The sequence below is a fragment of the Aethalodelphis obliquidens genome, unplaced genomic scaffold (assembly GCF_003676395.1).
Source record: "Aethalodelphis obliquidens isolate GAN/ISIS:26980383/991018 unplaced genomic scaffold, ASM367639v1 scaffold1, whole genome shotgun sequence".
NCBI lineage: Eukaryota > Metazoa > Chordata > Mammalia > Artiodactyla > Delphinidae > Aethalodelphis > Aethalodelphis obliquidens.
Window position 1 is genome coordinate 41,697,634 of NW_020837945.1, and position 17,633 is coordinate 41,715,266.

The 17,633-nt window shown below is 34.9% G+C and overlaps 1 protein-coding gene across 3 annotated transcripts in view; it reads left to right on the top strand.

Moving 5' to 3' along the window:
• The window catches only part of EPHA3 (EPH receptor A3), a 365,092-nt gene that overhangs the window by 237,616 nt on the left and 109,843 nt on the right, over nt 1-17,633 (top strand). The window lies entirely within an intron of this gene.

The following is a 17,633-nucleotide window of genomic DNA, read 5'->3' on the forward strand; positions in this document are numbered from 1 at the left end:
ACATCTGGGGCTCTGGAGATAGTACTTATGGGGCTCCTTGCAGCATTTCCATATTTTCAAGAACTTAACAGACATTGAATCTAGCTTGGAAAAGGTTATGTACGATATTTAAAACTATAAATGTCTTTACCTTAGTTATAATTATATCAAATTTTGTGTATAGTTATTCAGTTATTTTATACTCCCCAGAAGCTCTGGGTAGTATAGCTCAGATAGTTAAAACTCTCTTATTAATTAAGAACAAAGAAAAGAAACACATTTTATTTAATAGATACAATTTGTATTTAAAAATTAAAAATATGGAATTGAGGAGAAGCTTAGTAAAAAGAGGTCTTGGTGGAAAACAGTTGGAATCACTGATCTTTAAAATTTCCAGATATAAATTTTATGGTGATTTCATCAACTGTATTTTCCACTGACAATCTTTTCCTAATTAAAAAGAAAATACTGTGTTGCCAGATTGTAAGCAAAGGGCCTTTAATATGGAATAGAAAATTTAAATAAACTTCTCACCTTTCTTTATCTTGCATCCACAACATTTCTCTTTTCTTTACTGTTAGTAAATCCTGTGTTTTTCAGTCACCCCTTAAATCTTCTAGTTGTTTTTCGGTTCTCTGATAATTCTTGTGATATTTTTTACTATGGTTTTTTTTACAGTGTGGTGTCCAGAATTATTCATGGGGTTTTAGTTGTGATTCTCTCAAACGTATAGAAGAATTACACTTTGCAGAGTATACAGAGACATGCCAGTGATATCCCTTTGAAATAAGACAATCATTTTTCCAAGGTGATAACTGTGATGAATGAGTAAAAAACAGTTTTCTAATCAACAAAGCTGTGCAAAATTAAGCTGATAGATATTTATTGTGCATAACTGTTGCTACAAGATATCATAATTAGGGTTACATTTCAAACAATTCAGTTCAGAGATATTATTGTATAATTTATACACAAGAAAATAAACATTGGAGCCAAAAAAGGAGAAAAGGAAGAGACAGGATGGCCCCCTGAAAATACTTCAGCTAGAACTACAGACTCCCACGTCTGCTCCCAGGAGAGCTAACCTTGAGTTGGAAGTTAGAATTGAGTGTAAACTCAGCTTCTTTTCTACATTTGGTTTAAATTATGGAAGTTCCTCTGCTCTCTAGCGGGACTCGCTCTTTTCTTTGAGGATATGAATACTGGATGTCAGAAGAAAAGAGAAAGGAGAGATGACTAAATTCCATCAGCTGGAAGAGGTCTTAGAGCAGCCAAATATCTAGCCAGGAAATTCACCACTTTCTTTCTTTCACTTGGCTGACTCAGGGAGGTTAGTTAAGCTACCAAAGGCACAAAACTAATAGGTGTCATCAGGGCTAATATTCACCAAGTATGACTCTGCTGGTTAGTAAAATTTTGTACTTATTTGCATACTGGTTAGAAGCAGACAAAGTTACTTCTGAAGGTGAGTATAGAAATGCACCTGTACTGGTTAATTCCTCAAGTACCCTAGGTAGCCCCCTAAACCCAGTATATCAAGCCCCCCACTTCCTTCCCCATAATCTAGCAATCAAAAGGATAAATCTTGGCATTAGAGGAGTCTCCAGACCAGTCTGTCAGGTCCCCCTTCTTCTCGTAATCCAGCAACCAAAAGGGTAAATCCTGGCATCGAGTGGTCTCCAGATCCCTGTGCAGGAACTTTTCCAACTTGAAGGCTCCATGTCCCTAGCATGCCAGTTGACAGATATTTTGAATATAACCCCTGGCAGAGTCCATGTTTAAATGTGTTTTTCTGATCCCACATCCCTCCTTTGTTCCCACTTTTCTTCTAGTCTCCTATATTGAAGAAATTCTTATAATTTTACATCGTCTCATGGTGATAAAGTTTATTTATGGAAAAGACAAGACTTTTTAATGAAGTGCACTGAATCATTATTTTAATCTTGCTTACTGAATCTGTAATCTCTCCCACTTAAAGCTAGATCTCAGACCAAGCAACATGTGCTTTTGTTTCGCTTTAGTTAATGATATTTAAACTTTGTAGTTAATAATATTTAAAGATTTGTAACTTAGGTTTATTTAACTGTCTTCCATGAGAGAGAAAAAAAAGATGAGTAATGCTATCGCTATGTATCTCATGATTATAGCTTCTCATATTCAATGAACACAAGAATTTTAAGAAGTTATAATTATGTGGCAAATGGCTTTCCCAAATCCCATATTTCACTCTGATTTACTACCTTGTTTAAAACAAGAGCATCAATCTGTGTTATAATTATCTCCTAAGTCAAACAGAAGTGTATAAAAACAAGCAAGAGCTCCTTATTTCCTATCTTATCATTGACCTCTGGCTTTCTGACAATGCATTTATCAAGAAACGAATAGTTCCAGATATATACAATGAATGAATCTAGGTAAAGTGGCAACCAAGAGCAGGCCAAGACTTTAAAAAAATAAATGGAGTTGATGCTTTGGCCCTCCCAGTTACAAATCACAGGGAAAGACAGAGATTCAGCAGGGATGATATCAGCTACTCTTCCTAACCCCACTCTCATTTTTCGGAAAAATCACAAATATGTCTACAACATGCACCATGAGGCATTTTATATATTTATCTCAGGGAGTCTGTATCATTTTTGTGCCTGGGGAGGTAGAGGTCTTTGTTCCATCTTCAAATCCCCATGGTAAGATATATAAGCAAGATTAGAAGCAATGCCATTTCTCCAGAGTGTTTCATTGTTTTGCTTTTTTTTTGCTCTTGTGAAGGTTAATGGACTGGTAGCCTTGAGAAATGAGCTCCCGACGTCTAGAAAGATATGGCTATGACAGATACGAGGCCTGGTGTTTAGATTCCTCCTTCCTCTCTATCTCTGACATGGCTATAAAGGGGAAATGTGAAAGTGTCCCTTTTAATTTAGTTTGTGAGATTGAATTTGTTGATTTTTCTCTTGATTACATTGTAAAAGCCATGTGATGACCACATGATAAGGCACCTTCTAAATTGTGGAGGATTATGTTGTGAATTTGGGTGTTAGTTCCCAGCCCTTAATACTTTCACAAAGTATGTCAGTGAGATAAAAAACATGGTCTGTACGTAAAGATTGTATCCATGAATCCATCAGTCAAACATGTACAGAACGAATTGCAGATTGCAGAACAAAAATCTGTGACGTTATATCTTGGGATAAATTGCTACTTCTTGTTTTCTTCTTTGAATGAGTATGTTTACCTTTCAGTTCTGGAAAAATCATTCCACTAGTGGAATATTTGTCCCTGTTTATTCTCAACTTCCATCATAGAATCTGCCCTTTCTCCACTATCCTATAGCACGTAACAATCTCAGGCAAGAAGAGGGGCCACTAGTAGAGAATATATGAGCTTTCAAGTTTTGAGATCCACCCCATGCCCATTTTACAGAAACTGAGATCCAAGAAGTTTTTTCAACTTTTTATCAAGCGATCAAACTTCTACTTATGTCTTCCAACTCCAACTCCACTTTCAACTTCTGTTCTTGTGTTCTTTCTGCCATCCTATGATTCATGCCATATAGCTACAAAAAGAAATGCTGCCTTGGAGACAGAGGGGGGCTTTGCTGGGAAAATCTACTGTACCCTATGCCATCTACAATAAACTTGGTCCTTGCTTCTCAGTCATTTATCACAGGGTTTCTTAGGAGTATTCTGCAAGAGATCTTCTTTATCATCTCCACTCTTCCCCATAATTAATCTTATCCTTTACTCCCTCATTCCACACAGATGATTTTCCCTCTGTGATACTGTGATTTATAATAAGAAATATATATTTGGTCTTGGTCCCAGTTTATGGCACAGAGCTCCTAAAACTCTTAGAATTTCCTAAGTGATAAGAGCAATAATGGGTATTTTGTTATTCATAATAACCCTTTTCAGTCACATTTGAGTTTATGTTCATGAAGTGAGTTTTGGAAAGTCCCTAAGGATGGTGGCAGGGAAACAAACCATGTGATTAGAAGAACTTTTAGCCCCTCCACTCCTCAACCTCCCCTCTGGGTAGGGTGGAGGGGCTGGAGATAGATTTTAATCATCAGTGGTCAACGATGTAATCAATCATGCCTACGTAATGAAGCCTCCTTAAAAGCTCAAAGGACATGGTTCAGAGAGCTTTTGGGTAGATGCGCTGGTAGGCAACAAGTCTGGAGAAAGCATGGAAATTCTCTGCCCAGTACCTTGCCCTATTCATCTCTTCATCTGTCTGTTTCTGAATTGCATTCTTTTACATAATAAACTGTAAATCTAGTAAGTAAAATGTTTTTGTAAATTCTGTGAGCTGCTCTAGTAAATTAATTGAACATTAATTAAGAGGGGGTCATGGGATACTCCGATTTATACCTGTTGGGTCAGAAGCAAAGATAACAACCTGGGCTTGAGATTAGTATCTGAAGGGGAGTTGGGGAAGTCTTATGGGACTGAGCCCTAACCTGTGGGATCTGATGCTAACTCCAGGTAGCTAGTATCAGAATTGAATTAAATCGTAGGACACCCAGCTGGTTTTGCAGAATTGCTTGGTGTGAGGAAAACCCCACATATTTGGTGACCAGAAGTGAAGTATTGCATAGAGGAGACACACAGGAGTATGCTTTTTCCTCTTACACCCTCCTAACTTATTAAGACCATAAAGTTTAGGAGGGAAAGGAAAATGCTATCTCACTGGCTTTTCTAAATCTTATTCCTCCTAACTCACTAACTCCAATTGACTCCTGACTCTAAAGAGTGGGCTGTCAAGAAAATCTCTTCCCCTTCTAGCATCTTAGATATACACTCTCCTGGCTCTTTTTCTTTGCCTTTTCTGTTGCATAGGCTTTTATTCATCTTAGAGGAAGTTACAAATAATTAAATAAAAGCAACAACAATACACACACGCTAAATACACACACGTATGCATATTACAAATTGTTTGACTCTTCATGATTTCATTTTATTTTTCTCCTAATTTTCAGTCTAATATTAGATGTTTTCATAAAGTAATCCTTACTTCTCTCTTTGTTCTCTCATTCATAGTGCAGTCTGGTTTCTGTTCTCACTCTACAGAAGTGCCCTTCTGAGAACCAGTTATAATATCCTATTTGTACCTTTTTGTTAAAATGAATACAATTGTTAGGAAGAGTGTGGATTTCATAAGGGCCTGGACCTTGTCTGATGTTCACATCTGTGGTTCTCAGACTTAGAACAAGGCTTTCTAGCACCTTGTATTCACTCAAAAGTTTATTGAATGAATGAGTGATTGATTATTGGAAATGTCCACCATCCAAAAAAGAAAACATTCTCCCTCAAACCACTTTCTCTCCTTATTTTTTTTCTCCCTACCAATGAGACCACCGCTTTCCTCAGTTTACCAAATTCTGACACTTGGAATCATCTTTGGTTCATATTCCGCATTTAAGAAGTGATCACATGCTACTGATTTTTCCTTTGAATTGTTTCAGATCTTCATACTTTTTCTCCACACTTAGTGTTAGATTTTAAGGTTCTTAGTCATAACATTTATAAATAAATAATACCAAGAATTATAATAATCCTCTTTTAATTATGTTGAGATTCCAAAATAAAAAGGAATTGGAACTTAAATGAATTAGTAAAGTCAAAATATCATACTGCTTAGCAACTTCTTCCCACTGAGATATTTGTAAAAAGGGTTAATGGATCAACAAGTATATTTCAACGCTCCTTTTATGTTCATGTAATATATGCTCCAGCCATGCAAGAATTTATGATAGAAGTATAGATTTTTAAAAAATTATACAAATCATATAAACTTGCAGAAGACACTATGTAATTAAATGAGTTAAGAAGTGGTGGTTGAAGGATTTTAGGGAAACCTTTGGAAAAAAGAGTTTAGATGTACTTTGAAAAATAGGAATAAATCAGATAGGAGAAAAGAAAAGGAAGGGTATATATATTACAATATTGGAATTGAGTTTCCTGGGTAGTAGGAAGGGTAGGCTGAGAAGAGGAGATGGATCTTGTTAAAGGGTAACAGGAAATCAGGTTGGATATGCAAGGAAGACCAAGCAACTGGTATGTTAGATAGTGGGATATTGGATGGAAATACATATATTGAGTGGAAGAGTAACCTCATTCAATCTGTTTTAAGAAGCTTAATCTTGAAAAGAGCATGGAACAGTGTCAATAAGTATAATTCTTCACATGTGAATGCCTGAATTATAGTGAAAGAATGACATAATTGGATTTAAATGAGTATTCGTATTATCTGCAATTACAATTTTCAAGTCTAAAACGGCATTTAAAAAATGTTGAGCCATACATTCAAACAAACAAAAAAAAAGTTTTAGAAATTTTTGGTCTTTTCCTACTTACATTCTTGATTGCCAGGTAGTTGACATTGAAGTACCATCAGTCCTAGAATTCTTTTGCCTTGCAGTCTTACAATCAAATAAACAACTTTAGCATGACACTTAGGTAAATGCCACTCTGTTTCTCTCAATTTATAATAGTTGAAAAAGGTGTCCCTCCATTCTCTGGGTCCTGGTATCACTCCAGTATTTCCTTTTTCAACATACCCCTAATCCTTGAAATTTTTGATCCAGGCATGCACATTTTTAATATTTTTTTCTAGTTTCACTTAAACTTATTTTTTCCTCTATGAAGATTATCTTGACCTCTATACTTCCCTAGAGTAAATGGACCTGTCCCTCCTCTTTCAATTTACCCTATTGGAGTTGTGCATATATGTGTACAGTTTTTATCATAAAATTTAATTTGTTCACATATATGAAAGTGTTGCAAATAGTACCATAGTACACAATATGTGTATATACCTTAAGCCAGATTTCCTAAAAATTAACATTTTACTACATTCGCTTTATCATACTCTCCCCCATTGCCTTCTCTATAGAGATATTATTTATTTCTGAACCACTTGAGTGTAAATTGCAGATATTATGCCCCTTTACTCCTAAATTCTTCAGTGCGAACTTCCTAAAACAATGTCACTCTCTTACATAACCTCAATACATTTATCAAAATCAGGACGTTAGCATTGTCCATATTATGATCTTATCTGCAGGTATTAGTCAACTTTTGTCAATTATTCCACGATGTCCCTTTGGCAAAAACAAATGGATGTTCTGTTTACCTTCAGTTTCTATCTATAATATAGGTCTTATCTACAATAATGAATAAATTAACCATTTTCTGTAAATTAAGTCAGATACAAAAATATGAAGGGAAAGGGAATCAACACTTATGGGTAGGACTTTCTCAGGGGTTTGATATCTCTCTAAGAGTTTCACAGTTGCCACCCCATTGAAAAATGACCAGTAAATAATATTATTTAAAAAAGAGAGAACTCTACTTAATTTTATTTAGATTTCCTGTTGAAGAACCATCAATTTATACAAAGAAGGATAGCATCTTTGAGGCCTTCTGATATAAGGAAAACATTCTTAGCCTTGGCTTTAAACAGAATGGCCTCTATCATTCACTTAATTTAATGATCAAAGACAAATCTCTAATTTTCTTCCAGTGAAAAATTGCTATCCATCACATGAGGGATTGAACTGGAAATTCAGTCATAATTTTTCCTGTTTTATTTATTTTTTGTGATTCTAGGACTGTAGTTTAGAACTTTGTTATTGGTATAATTTTAATCAACCAGTACATCTTTTTGATCTTTAACCACACCTATCAATTTACTTCTAAAGAACTTCTAAAAGCATACTTGCCTATACTTTTGTGACCTGCTATTTCACAGGACAAGGTAACAGCATCTATTAGTAGAAAAAATAGTTTAATATATCTTGAATAAACAATACACACGGATGTGCAGGCTCAGCGGCCATGGCTCACAGGCCCAGCTGCTCCGCGGCATGTGGGATCTTCCCGGACCAGAGCACAAACCTGTGTCCCCTGCATCGGCAGGCGGACTCTCAACCACTGTGCCACGAGGGAAGCCCAACAATACACACTTTTTAAAATGAATCTTAAACTATCAGAGCTCTTTGGCTACACTTAGAATCCAGTCTAATTTTTATACATTGATAAAGCAGATATTTTAAAATCTTCTTCATTCCTTATTCTGCAATAAATTTCCTCTATCTACCTTGTTCTGTTGGGATTTAGAAGCAGCATTTATAGATATGACAGAGGAATGCCTCATGTCAAAGAAAGCCAGGCAGGCTTTAGAATTTCTGAAGAAGCAAACGTTTCAAAATAAAACTAGAAAAGGTATACAGCTTGGATCTGCTATTAAGCTACAGATACGTATTGATATAGTCTCTTTAGAAATGTATGCTGACATATAATTATGCACCCTGGAAGTAAACTAGACATCAGAGCATCTACATGAATTCTTTCAGAGCATGAAGGAAGGTGTTTTGTAGCACCAGTGTAGTACATCAGAAAGCTAAAATATAATGAAAATCAAACAAAATAGTGGAAATAAGATTACAGTAAGGCATTCTGATGAATCCTCCCCTTGTTGTTTCAGTTGTGTGATTAATAAACCCTAAGAATTGAAGGCTTAACCTTTTATTTCTTTCAACAAACAAATGAGGTCTGAATCAGGCCCAGAGATTACAAGTGAATATATACATTATAATTTTCTTGGTGCATTTCGCTTGTGTGGTAATTTAGCTTCTTTCTTTCCTATTTGAAATCAAGGCAGAGACCTGTACATCTGGGGATATCACTCTGCAGTGATGTGTCCTAGTGTGCCTGAAGCCTTACACATCATTTAACACATTAATGATGCCTTTCAGCCGTCACACCCTGGTATGGAGGCATATCACATATCTGCAGCATGAGCAATAAGCTGAACAAAAGCAGAGCCATATATTGTCCTGACAGTTATTCAGAAACTTTATATGAGCTTAAAGCCACAATTGTATGGAAAACCAGCAAATGGAGATAGTTTGGGGGTTTCCAGGATCTATACTGAACTCTCATCCCATTTTTGTTTCTGCTCTTTAATATCAATACAATTAAAATGAACGGAGCAGGCATATGTCTGGAGAATTATGGTTATTCTTTTCCTGCTGACTTCTCCTTTAAAGTGCTCACAAGAACAGAAATAACAACAACCAGCTAGAGGAGAAAATATGGTGTTAACTAAAGCACTTAGTATTAAGAAAGTAAAGCATAGGGAACTATATTCAATATCTTGTAATAACTTATAATAGAAAAGAATCTGAAAAAGAATATATATATGTGTGTATATATATGTGTATAATTGAGTCACTTTGCTGTACACCTAAAGCATTTGTAAACTGACTATACTTCAATTAAAAAATAAAAATTAGAAAGAGAGAAATAGCCATTTAATGCTAACTTGTGCCATATTCACTGCATCTTTCCAAGAGCAAAAAATACTTTTTCAATAGAAATCTTTCCTATTATTATTTTTCCCAAGCAGAATGTTTTTAGTCACAAAACACGTTAAAGACAATAACTTATCTTTTAATATATTCTGCCCCTCTAGGATTAAGTTAAATATAAAAGATCCTTAGGGAATAATTGCAATATGTGCAGATAATTGAGAAATTGAATAAATGCAAATATTTAGAAGGAAAAGATGCTCTGATTTTAAAAGCAAAAATCCTACTACCACTAACCAGACTCTTTCATTATAAACTCTTAATTATATTTCAGTATCTCCAAAAATACAATCTCCCTGTTAATAACTATAATATAGCCCAAAAATCTGACTTTGTAATATAGCACCTATCAATATAGCACCATTGTCCAAATTGAAAAAAAAGCACCTCTTCCTCAAGGGACTTTATTGCCATCTGCTATAAAATTGTTGTGCTATGTATTCAAATTAAAAGAATTATTATGTGTGGCATCCCCATGTGCTAGGGTCCTGAGATTCTATAATATTCACACTAAACCAAAGAATGCTGAGGCCAAAAAATGGGAAGCTCACATTTTCTACCTCATTTCACCAGTAGTAATTGCTGATCTAAATCCTCTTGATATGATTAACACTGCTCTATAGTCTATTACATAATTATGTCATTTAATCCTTACAACAATTTTATGACTGTGAGTGGTTAAATGTCTTGTCCATGATTTCACAACTCCAAAGTTCCTGCTCTTAACTGTTAGGATATTCTTTTTCCTATGACTTTGCATAATTAAGACTGAAAAAAGAAATCTGTAAAGATGGTTACCATATTAATGTAATTTGTGACTACCTGGCACACAGATCATATGATTTTTTTTCTTTGAAATCAAAATTTCACATGATTTGAGCAATGTTGATAAAAAAAGAAATCTGAATTGCTCTATTGGGAAGTTATTTACCCAAATCTTTCTTGCCAAAACCAAACAATAAAAACTCTTCTAATGTAGCTTTGAAGGGTTATATTTACTATTAGTCAATGTTAATTTAAAAGCATTTATCGTGACAATTTGTTATCATTAAGAATTAACCTCTTACTGCTTTCATTTTCATTCCAGTAGGAAAAAAATAATTAAACCAACAGAAAGAAAATCTGTGTCTTGTCACAATTTTGTCCAAGAAATGGCTTTAAAGTGGAAACTGGGGCTTTCCTGGTGGCCCAGTGGTTGAGAGTCCGCCTGGCGATGCAGGGGACACGGGTTCGTGCCCCGGTCCGGGAGAATCCCACATGCTGCGGAGCGGCTGGGCACGTGAGCCATGGCCGCTGAGCCTGTGCGTCCTGTGCTCAGCAACGGGAGAGGCCGCGGGAGGGGGAGGGCCGCGGACCCCCAAAAAAAAAAAAAAAAAAAAGTGGAGGCTGTATGTTATATTTTAAACCTAGGTTCTTTGCTGGGAGGTGATGGTATATTAGGCAATGTATTTCAAATGTCAAGTATAAAAAACCTTTTAGAAAACATTTTAATAGAAGGAAAATGAAACAAGCTCTACTCAATGAACGAGAAATAGAGAATTTATTTCCTTGACATGTTGGAAATTTGCATGAGTAACTGTTAGGTGTACTCCTTCTTAGAGGATATACACACAATTATGCTCCATGGATGGACGAAGATGGACAAACTCTGCCCCAAAACTATATTCAAACAACATGATGAACCAAAAAAATAAAAGTACATGATATGCAACATTTTTCTTTAATATGTCTGTAGTGAGCAAAGTATGTCAGAGCAGAGCAGAGTCTGTATGTCAGAGTAGGAAGAGTTCTGGAATGCATATCAACAGAGGAGAATACTCCTCTCTGCTCCCACTCTTTGGTTTCAGCCTCTGAATAGGTCACTTTTATCAGAGCTATTGTTTTATCTCTTTTGTGAAATTAAACACTTGGACTGGATAATTTTTAAGTTTCCTTCCAGTTACATATTCTAGGGAACTAAGTTGATGCAAAATATATCATGTATTCATGGGAAAATAATCCAGTATTTACTTACAATTGAAACAAATATGATTGCAAAAAAACAACATTTGAAAAGCAGAGTGGTGAAGGACAGTGTCAAAAGTCCAACTGTAAATCCAGGTGTTGCCACTTAATAGTGAGGTGACTAGATTTTTTATTTTGAAATTTGGTTTGTTTATGCATTCCTTCCCAATTTTCTTTAAAAATGAATTTAAGACAGGGATTAGACTAATCTGGAGTCTTTACATCCTTTTTGACATGGATACAATAATACACACACAGATTGTTGTGAGGACTAAATAAAATGAGAGAAAGTATATGGAACTAAGGAAGCACTTAAATAAGTTATTGAGCCCTGTCTCAAACATAATCATGCTGATCTTGCTCTATCTGGGAGAAATAGAAACTCCTTTTTAAAATTAAAAAAATATGAATAAGTATTAAAATATATGAAGTCAGACTCTGAAACACCCTACTTTGATGTGATTGGTTTAGGCTCTAATTCTTTCAAAATTGGAATTCATATGTGATATAAAACAACTCTCAATATAATAAGCCATTCTTCCTTCATTACATACACAGATGTATGTATATATCTTGACTTAGTGTCAACACTGAAGTGCCCATGAGAGGGTCTAATGGAAACATCTGATAGGCAGTTGGTTATATTCAGCTATACTTCTGAGACTTTGGCTAGGATGACACCCAAAGACAGCCATAAAATAAAAAGGATTGGTGAGAATAGTAAAGGGATAGTCACGCAAAGAATGTCTACAAAGATTAAAGAAAAGAGATGGACAGAGATATAAGAAGAAATCAGGTGACAAATGAATATTCTAACAATCATTCAGGATAAAGAGTTAAAATAAACTTTTACCAAGGACCATGTTGTGACATAAAACAAAGGTGTTGCAATTACTTAGGAAATGGTCACCTTTTACTTTTAATCACTAGAATATTGGTTTTTAAGTACATTTTAATAAGTTTACTATAGTTCCAAAAAGAGAAAATTTTAAATGCCCCCAAAATAACTATGCTCACTACAGACATATTAAAGAAAAGTGTTGCATATCATGTACTTTTATCTTTTTGGTTCATCATGTTGTTTGAATATAGTTTTGGGGCAGAGTTTGTCCATCTTCGTCCATCCATGGAGCATAATTGTGTGTATATCCTCTAAGGAGTACACCTAACAGTTATTCATGCAAATTTCCAACATGTCAAGGAAATAAATTCTCTATTTCTCTTTCATTGAGTAGAGCTTGTTTCATTTTCCTTCTATTAAAATGTTTTCTAAAAGGTTTTTTTTACTTGACATTTGAAATACATTGCCTAATATACCATCACCTCCCAGCAAAGGACCTAGGTTTAAAATATAGCATGAATCCTTCTTGATTTGAATTAATATGGTAGAAGAATTTGGTTTAATTTAAAGTCCTTATTTCTGAAAAGTTTAAAAAATGAATCTCATCTATCTTACTTGAAATATGTTTCCATTCTAAGCTATTTTCATAAATTCTTATTATTGCAGATAGAAGATAGATGTCTTTATTAAAGTCCCAATATAAAACAGCTAGAAAAAGAACTAGGTTTTGCAACAACTTATTGTTTTGTGTGTATATATTTGCATTTGTGTTTGTATGTTTATGTGTGTGTATATATATATACATATCTCAAGAAGAATATAAAGTTCTAGAATGAGTAAAGTTCTAGAAAGTGTATGAAACCTAACAGATCTGAGAGAAGAAAGTCCTTTTATTTTCGAAATCATTTGCACTTGAATAGTTTTACTCTTGACTATGTTATTTATTAAATAAGGATTATGTCTAACCGGAGTTGTGGTAACGACAAGAACAATTGCCTACATAAACACTCAAGTGCTTGGTCCTTATAAGTGATCAATACTTGGTAGTAATATCATTAATGAACTTTTGGAACATTTAGCAACGAATGTACTTTTGAAGATCAAAATAACTTTTAGCTAACTCCTGGTTTCTTTGGCAATACATAACACACTTAATTACTAATTGCTTTTTTCTGTTCCCTAAGCATTGACTGAGCACTGATTGTGAGCCAGGTACTATGCTGAATGCACAGTGGATAAAATGCTTATTAAGATGTGCCTACTATCTTCAAGGAGCTCTCAGTTTAGTAGGAGATCTTAAAGGTTTTAAGAAACCAGCATGAAATTGATTGGTTTGACCAAGAAAAGGCAGGCAAGGCCAATTACCAAGACACTTCAATAAGCATCAGCAGCTCAGTGAAGCCACCCAATGAAATATTTATCTTAAATTCACGGATAATGCCAAATGATGTATAATAGCTTCATTTTTTTTCATTACTAAAGGATAGATTTTAAAGACTATCTTTTTATGATTTTTTTATGTGATGCCAAAAAAAACAACACCCTATCCCAAAGATTTTCACTCAAAGGAGAAAGAAAAAGAAATAAAATACTCTAAATTATGTACAGATTAAATGATAGTTGTATGTGTAGTTTAATTGTATCGCAGTTGAATGTGTCTGGTTTGTATAAAGCAACTAGTCAAAATATGTGAAGTGAACAAATATCTAGAGCTGTCCAGTGAAACGCTCCACATCAGTCTGGCTTATTTATCAATCTATCTGTCCCTTCTCCTGTCTCTCAATCAAGCTTTTTGTTATTAGTATGGAATGTAGTTTCTATTTAGTTAAATATACAAATTTATAGACAGTTACCACGTAAAGTATATGAAACTAGGAGCAAACCAATATATTGTACAGCTCAAGCTTACACAGTGTTATATGTCAATTATATCTCAATTTTTAAAAAGTATATGGAACTAAAGAGCACTAAAATATAATGAATAGTAATTATCATAAAAGTAACTCTTCATAAAAAGTCATTAAGAAAAATTTTAGAAATGTTTATAATAATCATTGTAAGAATAAATTATAATTGCTCTGAGGATATGTGGCCAGAATTTAGCACCGATGATGTAATAATATGCCAGGTTTTACCACTCTGTCTGCTAGTATTTGTTAAGACATCCATGATTATAAATATTGCCTGTTTGTGAAAGGTAAAATTTATTGCTCGCTCTATTAAGTTAAAAACACTACTGAAATGAGTTTCAAAAAAAGAAATCTATCAGAGGAATTGTATGTAAAGAAATAATCCACCATTTTTTGTCCAGGTCAATCTTCATAAACACTTTGTTAGGAGATACGATTTTAACTGTCTTCTTGGGAAGTGCTTAAGGAAATTCTAAAGTTCATGTGCATTCCACTTGTAATGCTGGTATTTACATAACTATTTGCTGTAATTTTTAGTATACTGAATGAAGTCTTAAAAAGTATTTTATATATATTTTGATGATAAATGTTTCTCTATTAGTAGTAATTTCTTATTTAAATGAACTGGTGGGCATTAGATATTTTGTATTTATTTGTGCCTATCTTTGGGTTGTTGTAATAGCCTAAAGGAACTGTTGAATAGACATAAAATCATATTTATTATATAAAGTAACAACCAAGTGTGGAGTAATAGGCATTTGTCAAATACAGTATTGGGTATTTTATAGGCAACATTTACCCCTTTAAGCAACCCTGTAATTTGAGCATTATTACCCTTATTAATAGAAAAGGAAACTGTTTTCAAGAGTTTAGTTAACTAGCCCCTCTTTTCTAACTTATGTGGCTAAAAAGAATTTGAATCCAGGTCTTTTAAATACAATAGCATTTCCCAGTTTTCAGTGAACAACTGCATGTTTTCAGGAATTTTGCTTCAACCACATACCACCAGGACTCTCATAGTTTAGCAATGTATCATACTTAGTTAAATCAAGCCTCATTTGTTACCTAAAATATATTTGAAAAGAGAACTTTACTCCTGTATATGGAGAGCTAATTTCATTTATTAAATATTTGTTTGTCTGTATAGCACCTAAGATCCTTTTTCAAACCACCAACAGTAAATCTGGAACCCTTTGAGTAATATACTGCTGCCCATCAATACTACAAGCCTGGCAATTATGAATATGGAGTCTGTAACCCACAGGCCTCCCCATTGCAGGTAATGGCAACTCCATCCTTCCAAGTAATCCAGATTAAAGCCATTGAAGTCATCCTTGACTCCTCCCTCTTACAACTGATCTATCAGCATATTCTATAAATATGCCTTCAAAGTATGACAAGAACCAGACCACTTCTTACCACATCCATTGCTACAACCCTAATTCCTTCATATCCTGCCTGTATTATATAAAATACCTCCTAAATGGATCCCTTCCTTACACCCGTGCCTTCTCTACAAAAATCTCTTGTAACTATATTAATGTTCATTAGCATTAATTATTTCATTACATAGATTAATGACATTTCTATTTTTTTCTGAAATATAGCTGGTAGTTTTTCCTAGTTATTTTAAATGTTTTATTCCCTTTCCCTGTTTCCTTTTAAAGGAGATGGACATTATTTTTTATTTGACCATTGGAAAGATGAAAGAAATAACCTCTTATATGACCAGATAAGTTTATTTTTATTTTTTTTTTTTGCGGTACGCGGGCCTCTCACTGTTGTGGCCTCTCCCGTTGCGGAGCAGAGGCTCCGGACACGCAGGCTCAGCGGCCATGGCTCACGGGCCTAGCTGCTCCGCGGCATGTGGGATCTTCCCGGACCGGGGCACGAACCCGGGTCCCCCGCATCGGCAGGTGGACTCTCAACCACTGCGCCGCCAGGGAAGCCCACCAGATAAGTTTATTTTTTTTAAAAAAGTCTCAGGCAGGAATTGCTGCTCCTAATTGTGTGTTCTTAAATGCTGACTCATGAGTTTGATGACTTAATATGTTAATAGCTTGACATTTGGCATTTCTTTCCTCACGTAACTCTCACATGTAAAATGTTCACCTACCGCATCTTACCTAGAGTACACGTATGGTTTTGAACCCAAAAGAATATACTGAAACAATAAAAAAGGTGCCATTAGTGTTACCCATGGCACAGCCAAGGCCTTCTTGTATCCTCTGTCCTTTGGAATAAAGACTTATGAGTTCCTAATCTATACATTTTGTTAAGATACATTTTTAAAAGTGTGTCATGTATAGCCTAAGATATAAGCTTGAAAGTTGATATGAGTGGTGCTTTGTGACAGAACCACAGATGTTCAGTACATGATATATTTATTTTTTACCCCAGTGGCCCTTATAAAAAGAGCTAGAAGATCGGCTTATAACAAGTCAACTAATGACATGATATAGAGAGGCCCCTGGTTCAGTGGCTGTTATTACAGCTGTGTCCCATTACATATTAGATACCTAGAACATGGTTGCATTCCAAATGGCATTTATCTTTTGAATTTCAAACATTCCTGCCATAAATAAGGATTTTATGCTTTTCAAAAATGTTTCACAGTTTAGTCTAGGGAATACTGAAAGGTTGTTTTTACTTAATGAAATTCCCCCTTTAAGGGTTCCTGGAGCTAAGATGAGCATTTTTTGAGCACTCACCTCTGCAGACCTGTGTCATTTTCCTCTCTGCCCATTCCTTGTTATTCCCTTAGCCTGGATAGGTGATAATAACTTGAGTTTCACAAAACCAGCAGTGTGGAGACCATATGAGGGTTGGCCTTTGATCATGGTTTAATAATTCTCTTTGTTACTTTTTCCAACAAGAGATAGCTGAATCTATCATAGAATGATGACCTATATTAGTGGTACAGGAAAAGCAAGATTTTTATATGTATTTTGTTCCCAAAACAAATACTATGTTTTAAATATATTCTAAGTGAAAGTGTGAAGAGTGAGGACCCCTCCTTCTCCAAGGTCCTGATTATATTGTGAAGGAGCTAGAGATTCCTGCATCTAAAGCATAATAGTATGAAACCTTAAGAACAGTTATATGAGATGACCCCACTCCAGAAATAATAGCCACAGTTATTCCTTTCAAAAATAATTATAATGATCCATCTCATCTTTTCAAAGTGGGACTAGCTGCTATTAATCAAGTGTATGTTCCTTTCTTTTTGAGATGTACATGTCTCCTATCTTGAGGAATGAACCACGTAAGGAAGGAAATTCATTATGTGTGTCCTTGATTCAGGGAGAAACTCCGTCATTTTCCTTTTGTTCTCCAAATAATTGTCGGGATGGTGGGAGATCAGCCTGGATAGTTATTGCTGGTGTAGCAACTGCTGCCTAGGAGCAAGCTCTGTTCCACCTCGATGGAAAGAAAGCAGCTGCCTTTCTACTGCAGTTGGTACCAGGCAGCTGCTTTTATTGTCTATATTTCTTTATAGGGTCTCTCATCCTAGCTGTAGTCACCTGCA